This window comes from Pelmatolapia mariae, linkage group LG7, assembly GCF_036321145.2.
Source record: "Pelmatolapia mariae isolate MD_Pm_ZW linkage group LG7, Pm_UMD_F_2, whole genome shotgun sequence".
Classification (NCBI taxonomy): domain Eukaryota; kingdom Metazoa; phylum Chordata; class Actinopteri; order Cichliformes; family Cichlidae; genus Pelmatolapia; species Pelmatolapia mariae.
Window position 1 is genome coordinate 15,793,391 of NC_086233.1, and position 8,033 is coordinate 15,801,423.

The window sequence follows — 8,033 nt, forward strand, 5'->3', positions numbered from 1 at the left end:
ACCCATTTCATGCTGCTAATAATAAGAATATCTGACATGCAGCGTGTTTTTGTGCCAGATTACAATATTTATTAGAGAGAAAGCCTTTTCGGGTATTGCTTTTAACTAAGCGTGACACCATGACAGTCTCTTAGCATGTGATTTTAATATTCACTGCAGAAAATCTGGAGTGCGCCCCACTTCAGATGTCAAAATTTTACTGGTAACGCCACTCGACCATTTACAATAAAAACGTTCAAAACTGAGGTTTACATAAATAAATCTTTGTTGGTTTATTTCCCCTTCAAATCTAATTAATTTTATTTAATATTTTTTGCCTCCTTATGTGTGCCCCATCTAACCCACCAGTGGGGCCTGCCCCACAATTTGTGACCAACTGGGTTAAACAGGCATATTAAAAATAGATTTCATGGAAGAACAGTTAGAACAGTTGTTCTCCCTCTACTTGCTCAGTTAACAATGGATGTGCTGCACAGTCGGGCGTGTGCTTGGAGCATATTTGTGTGTTTGCAGTGCTGCAAAAAACACAAATGCACTTTATGATAAAGAAAGCAGATCTCAGTGAGGAAAAAAAAATCATGGTAGATTTCTATGCTGTTATGGACTTGGTCCAGTCTGTTTTCTCTCCCCGGTCTGTCATCCCTGTCCAAGTGTCAAGCTTACATGTCTTGACATGTCACGTGACTCTCTGAGTGCTTGTTACTTCCTGTTTTATTTTGACAGTCCCTAGTCGCATGTGCCTTACGTTTAATTTTGCTTCCTCTGTTTGGTCAGTCAGATTTTGTTTCAGCTGTGTTTTCCACCTGTTGCCCATCCTCTCGTGACCCTGTGTAATTAGATCCTTAGTTTTCATCTGTTCCTTGTCATGTCTGTTAGTCAGGGTTTGTGGTTTCAGTTAGTTTACTCCAGTTCAGCTCTGCTTCTTATATTGTTCAATCAGCAATTTGCCTGTGCCTTAAGTTAAGCCTGTCTGCCAGGTCCTTTATTTTTGGTCTTCTCTCTGACTGCCACACAACAAACCCATGACAATTTGATGGAAAAGAAAATAATCAAACTAGGGAGGGTTGACTTCAAAGACACCTCAGAAATCAAAGTAAAAAAGACAACAAACTTTCTGGCAGTGGCACATACTCATGTGCCATCCTGGAGGAGTAGGACTACCTGTGCAACCCCTGTAGGGTCCAGGTATTGCCTCATGCTACCAGTAGTGACACTGACCCTAGCCAAATGCAAAACTAGAGAAAAAACTGTTGGAAAAGATGAAAAGGAAAAAAATGCCAGTGGCTTCCGTCTGTAAAACCATTCCTGTGTTGGGGGTTGTCTCATTGTTGCCCCTTTAGTGCATCTGTTTCATTAACTCCAAAAGCAGCTGAAACAACAACCCCCTCTGCTACTTATGTACTGTCTTAATGCTATACTCTGATCAAAAAGTGTTACTTAAATTTTTTGAGCAGCTTACATTTTCAAGTCTTATTTGATCCGACTTGGTAATTGTTCTATGCGTGTGCAGTGTTTGCTGTCTCTCAGAGTTGCCCGTCACTAACAAAGTCTCATTCAGAAGAACAAGTGCCCAAAGTGTCCAAGTCTCCAAGATGGATATTTCCATCTGGACTGCAGTCATGGTGATGGAAGTTGTTTTTATGGCTCACGCATTTATCTGGAAACATTTTTATAACTAATTCAGTCTTCCTCTCTTGTCACTTTAGGCCATTCTTCATTGTGGTGAAAGAAAACTTGTTCCAGCTTTTGTGATGAAGTCAAACACAGCCCTGTTTCCTATTAGCGATACTCCAAAAACTAAGACTGTTAGTCAAACCAGTCACATTGCCATGGATATAATTAAAGATAGCCTCGATTCTAGACCTTCATTGTTAGTGCTCCACCGCTCCATTGTCTCAGGACAAAACCTTCAGGCTCTCTTACTGGAGAAACCCGACGGCTGGGCAGCCACCGTCACTGCTCAGTTGCAGAAAATGCTGATGGAGCGAATCTGTGTGACTACAATTATGATTGTTTCCTGCTGTCCAAAACTTTGTGAAATCGCAGAAATGAACGTCAGGAGGACCTCAAAGGAAGAGTCTGAACCACTACAGACAAAACTAAAGGCACCAATGGACATTAAAATTCTCATGCAGCATAATCAAAGAGGATCTCTGAGAGCTTCAGTCGGTCAACGTGACATTTTCCATGCAGCTACTCTGCACTCTGGCACCTCTTCAATGAAAACGTCAGATATGTCACAGTTAAAGACACAAGGACATGAAAACATTCTTGTGAAGCAAAAGCAACTTTTGAACTTGAATGAAGACTCCACTCGCCAAAGAAGTTTTCAGAAACAACTTTCTTTAAAAGCCGCATCTGGTGTGGATGATGGTGGATTTGATGTTACGAGGCAACCCCTCTTGGTATCGAAGGAGAAGAAAGGATTCAGAAATAGACCACTGAATAAGATGAGGCCCACTCAGGATGATAATAATGAATTATTTAGCTGGAAAATGATCACAAAACAACCAGAGCTCAGACACCCAGAAGGAGATAGTAAAGCAGAACAAAATATGAATCCTATGGAAAATGGAAACCGAAAGAGATTTGCATACGTCCTACAAACACGCTCCACGCATAAAACAGATATTCATGATTTCAATGAAAAACAAATGCTGTCTGATGTGGGAGAAGAAGCATTAATCATGTTTTTCCTGCCAGAAGCAGCGATGGAGATACAAACGGATCCAAGATCTGAAAGAAAGCTTATTTCCAACACAGACTTTAGATGGAAAGTGAATATTCCTGAGCTGGGTGACCTGCCACCCATCACTAAAGCTTTAAAAGACATCGCTATTAAACAATACAACTCAAAATGTAAATGTCTGAAAGGAAGAATATGTTTATTAGAAATCTTCGTAATAGAGAGCTTAGATAGAAAAGCAGTGAAACGTGGAAAAACTATAAAGGAACAAGTCAAGGAAACCACAGAAAAACCAGAGAACTCACAAACAACTAATATATACGATGAAACAACAAGAATAAACCACACTGAACATGAAGGAAATCTGAAACCAGAGGAGACAGTCGTACCCTCACCTCCCCCGCTCAAAATGATAACAACAGAACACATAACAGACACAACTACAGCAAACACGAAGATTAAAGACACAACAATAAGTACGGAAGTCATCACTCAAAGCAGCACACACAAAGATGATGGACAGCCGAGCGCAGAGAAGAGACCAACAACTGGATCGAGTCCAGAGCCCGAGGCACACACTGAGCCAGGATTTTTGAAGAATGAAACAGAAACTACGCAAGCAACGACTGTGAAGCCATTCTTGGGCCTCAGGATGAGAGAAGACGTCCTAGAAAATCTAACCAAATTTCTGAAAGACGCACAGAGTGAAGAAGAAGCTTTAAAAAGCAGGACCGAAACTGAACGAGTGGAGCCCACACACAAGCATGCAAAAGTAAGTATTTCTTCAAGATTTCCATGAAAAGTTTGATTCAATTAAATAAATAGTTGAATGTTTGGGGAAGTATATGTCCCGTTTGACTATTAGATTCATATAACTATCATTTAAATTAGTTAAATTTCATGAGTAATGAAATAGTGCGATATTAAAACAGAAATGTTGAAAACAATCATTTTAAACCCAAATTTTGGGGTTGAAATTTCCTTTTCTTTTCAAATCCAACCAATTGAAAGATTTTGAGGTCCTGTGAGATATTCGCCCTTTTGAGTTTTGATTAACACTGTAATGCCTGAACCATGAAGTAATTAAACAAACAAAAATTTCTAAAATTGCAAATACATTTTAATTTGTATTGTTTTTGCTACGTCTGATATTTTTGTGCAATTTATTGCTCACAGTAGGGCCTCATGTGTTTGATTGTAAACATCAGGTTTTTCAGGAGAAAACAATGTCTTAATAACTCAATAAATCATTTGAGTTCAAGGGTTAACTATTTTTAACCATTAACTATTAATGTTGGCTTTTACTGTAGTCCACCCGACATCTCGTACTGAGTTGCTCAATGATTTATTATTTTTTTAGAGGCTGAGAATTTGTTTTATTTACTTCCATGCCAGAGGAAGCCGTGACACCAGGGGTGCAGTGGGTTGATGTGTTAATGATGATTTTATTCACAGATATTTGCAGAAATGAAAAGTTAGAGTTAATCCAGTTTGAGAGGTGAACGAATACTAAGTAACATTAACTAAAAAATTGTGCGATTACAGTACTTAAACATACTAATCCAACAGTATTTCAACTTTTAAGTTCTACAACTTAAGAAAAATAAGGCATTCAGTTGCATTAATTTTTTAAGGCCTGTGAATTTATTTCGGTTTGCAGTGCAATGAAGTGATAGGTGGTCCTTCAGGACAGGAAGGCCATCAAATAGATATCTTATTGCATTATATAATATTTTCCAAGTAAATGTTTACCTTTGAAAGAAAAAAATGGTGTTGGAAAATACTTGGCCAAAAATGATTATTAGCCTCGATAAAGTTGTAAGTAATAGTTTTGAGTAAAATGCAACTGAAAGATTTATTTATTTAAATAATTAATCATTGAGGGAAATGTGGTTTGTATAAACTGAATGTATATCAGTCAAGTGAATTTAATTTGACTGGATTGAATTATATTTAAGATTTTACATTGTACTTATGTAATAACATTGCATGGAAAATTTACACGTACTCAAATTTCTTAAACTCACTATTTTGGGCATTCATTTTGTTTTGAGTATAACACGATGAACAACAATGACAGTGCTGATGAAAGATCTCATCAGATTTCAGGGGACACTGTGCCGCTCTGCAAAGGTTTAATACATCGCACGAAAGCTGGCTGGAAACACTGCAAAGAGAGACTCGGAGGAACAAAGATGTTTGCTTCAAGGCATCCTATGGTTCCAGGTGAGCTGCAGACAGACCCTATCAGAGACGATGACAACAGCCGACGTAATGATGAAGAAAACGAACACTTCTATTATTTTGATGGAGTCCTCAAAAAAGTTCAAAACAATTTTTACCCCCACTACAAGAGAGAGACGGAAAGTGGCGTTCCCACAGAGAGACAAAAAAGAGACACTCGTGAAAATCTTCTCAGTTATATTCTGCGACTTACGTTAAGGAATAGGGGTCAGTGACTTCTAAAGATTAGGTGCTGAAGATGATTTCTAGAGACATGATCAGTAGTGTCCGAAAATAAGTGAAATCCACAAGGTGACCAAAGGACCTGAACCTTGGAGAATGAAAGAAAAAGTGTGCAATAAGAAGAGCTTTATCCACAGGACAGCAAGTGGAAAGCAATGTCCTGTTTGAAGTATGCTGGATCATTCAAAACTTCTAACTTCTCTTTATATCCAGTTAAATACTGACAGTCTGAGGAACTAACAGGACAGAAAGTGAGGTTCACAGTGAAGATACTGTGAACCTGAATTTTACTGTTTAAAAAAATGTATTTCCTACCTCTGAATATAACTTATAAGAATGTATAGAGATTTGCCTAAACGTGTTCACATTTTGACTTGATGCACTTAATTGTGCACAAGCCAACAGGGCCTGTTTGCACTATGTATTATAAAAGACTTCACAGAGTAATTCTAATTCATATAAGATAATTAATCAGCCTTTCTGTTTAGCAGAGCAAAACAGAGCATTTATTTTCACCACAGCCTTTGTACATGACTTGTGGTTTTGATATTTTAGCTGTAGTGATTGTATGTACTGGGTAAGGGGAAACACAAAATAAAACAATTACTGTGTATAAATTGTCTAGACTGGATATTTCTAGTATTTGTCGCCTGAATTTGGAGATTTTTCTGTGAATTGCGAGTTTGTGAAACATGTACAGTTAGGTCCATATGTTTTTAGACAATGTCACTTTATTTGTATTTATTTATTTGTAGTTTTGCCTCTGTACACCACCACAGTGGATTTCTATTGAAACACTCAAAATGTGTTTGAAGTGGGCTTAGTTTGTTTATTCATTTATTTTTTAATTCTTGGGAGAAAACGCTTTTGGAGTCAGTGACATGCTGAAGTCTAGAATCCATGGGCATAACAAATTGCTCTTTCCTCCCTTAAGATGCTCTGCCAGGCCTTTACTGCAGCCAGGCCTTTGATTTGGCCACTCTCAAAGTTTTTGCTATCTTTGTGATACATTTATTTTAGTTTTTCAGCCTTTTGGGGATCTCCTTTGCTGTCATCAACATCTCTTTGGGCCTCATATTGAGAGTTTCAATGAAAGCAAATTCAAGTTCAACTGGAATTAGTGCCATGTCTTTTATTTGCTTACTCTGTCATACACTGACAAGAGAAAAGGCCTCATCTGTTAAACCTCTTCAGTCAAAATCTAAACGAAAAATTGCACTTTAGTCACATCTTAATTGTTTGATAGTTTTATTTTAACCTCCTAAGACCCGAACTCTTCCACGGCATGCATTTTTAATGTCCTCGTAAGTGGATATCAGGCCCATGTAGAGCAAAATTGAGTATTTTAGTCTAAATAACCCAATATGTGATGTCCACATATGTGGACGCCAGGTCCTAGGAGGTTAAAGGTGGTGTACAGAGACAAAAATTGTGTAATTGCCTGAAAATGTCTGGATCTAACTGTTTGCACACAGTGAAACAGGTTTCCCTCACTATGAGGATTCCTTCTTTTCATATTGGCTATTACAAAATGCAAGAAACAAGTTAATTTAAAGCCACGAGTATCAGCAATTTGACTACAATAAAGCAATTAAAAACTACAGCCTTTCTAATAATAATTTGGCCCCCCTCCTTTAACTGCTCACTCAGCTCGTAAACGCTGTCTTGGGATTCACGAATGTATTTGTAATGTTGCGTGTCCTTCATGTTTTTTACTGAAAGTGTGTTAAAGAAGATCCATGAACAGGAGGCGTGATTACAACAAGAAAAAGATTTAATATCAGCATGACTGATATTATGACATGTCTTTTAAGTACTGTATTTCCATTTCACTCTCACCTGGTTCTAACACATAGCGAAATGAAACACCTTAATGGTAGGGCGTCTTTAATGGTTTTGTGTATGTCCTAGTCAAACTGTCCATAAAAAATAACTATTATATTGTCTCACTGCTGCATGATGACTACAAACATTTCTATTTTGGATTAATGAGTTAATGATAGTGCATAAATTCAGGGTGATCATATTCAGTCAATGTAGTATTTGACTCTTTAAATACTACCTCCAGGGTCATGTCGAGCGCTTTATTTTAAAATAAAAGTGTTTAGGACTTATATGCATCACACTATTGATAAAATCCACATAACTAGATTGTACTAGATTTTAATTCTAACATAGTTTGAAATCAACACTTTTGACACTCAGAGCAGCTGCATCTTGCTGCTAGGTCATCCTAAATTACAGACGTATAGACTCCAGAGGGCTAAAAGCCCACTTTCTTCTGATTGGCTGTCCTCTGGAAGCATGATGAGGGGGAAGCACACGATGCTTGTAAGCTGAAATACTGGTACTTGTTTGCCACAGTGTTCTAGGTGACCATAGTCTGAAGCCAGGATTTGTATGTAAATGCTGTATTATGACCTGAAAAATGTAACATAAAAATTTTAAGTTGTGACATTATGAGCCTGATTCACCAACATGTTGTACCAGCATAGGGTGAATTTTGGGTTAAATAAAAAGTACTGAGGGTATTTACAAAAAGAGTGCAGTAAGAGGTGGGAACTTTTTGCCACTGACCCTGGTGCATACGTATTTCCTTTGTCAAGGCACAAAGTATGGCACAGTATCGGGAAGATAATATTTAAATCATAATATTATCTTGATAATATTATTCAATCTGTTTGTTACACACAGTTTGCTGCCAGTTACACCGATCTTTAACGCCAACAAATTCATGCCTTACTTTTTGAGCTTGTTAATGAAACGGCTTGCACTGGGTGTTTAGGAAACAGCACAACTTTAGTGAATGACCCGTAAGACTAGAGCTCTTTAAAGTAACGTATCGTCAGATCAGAAAAAGTAAAAATGATGAAGACAGAAT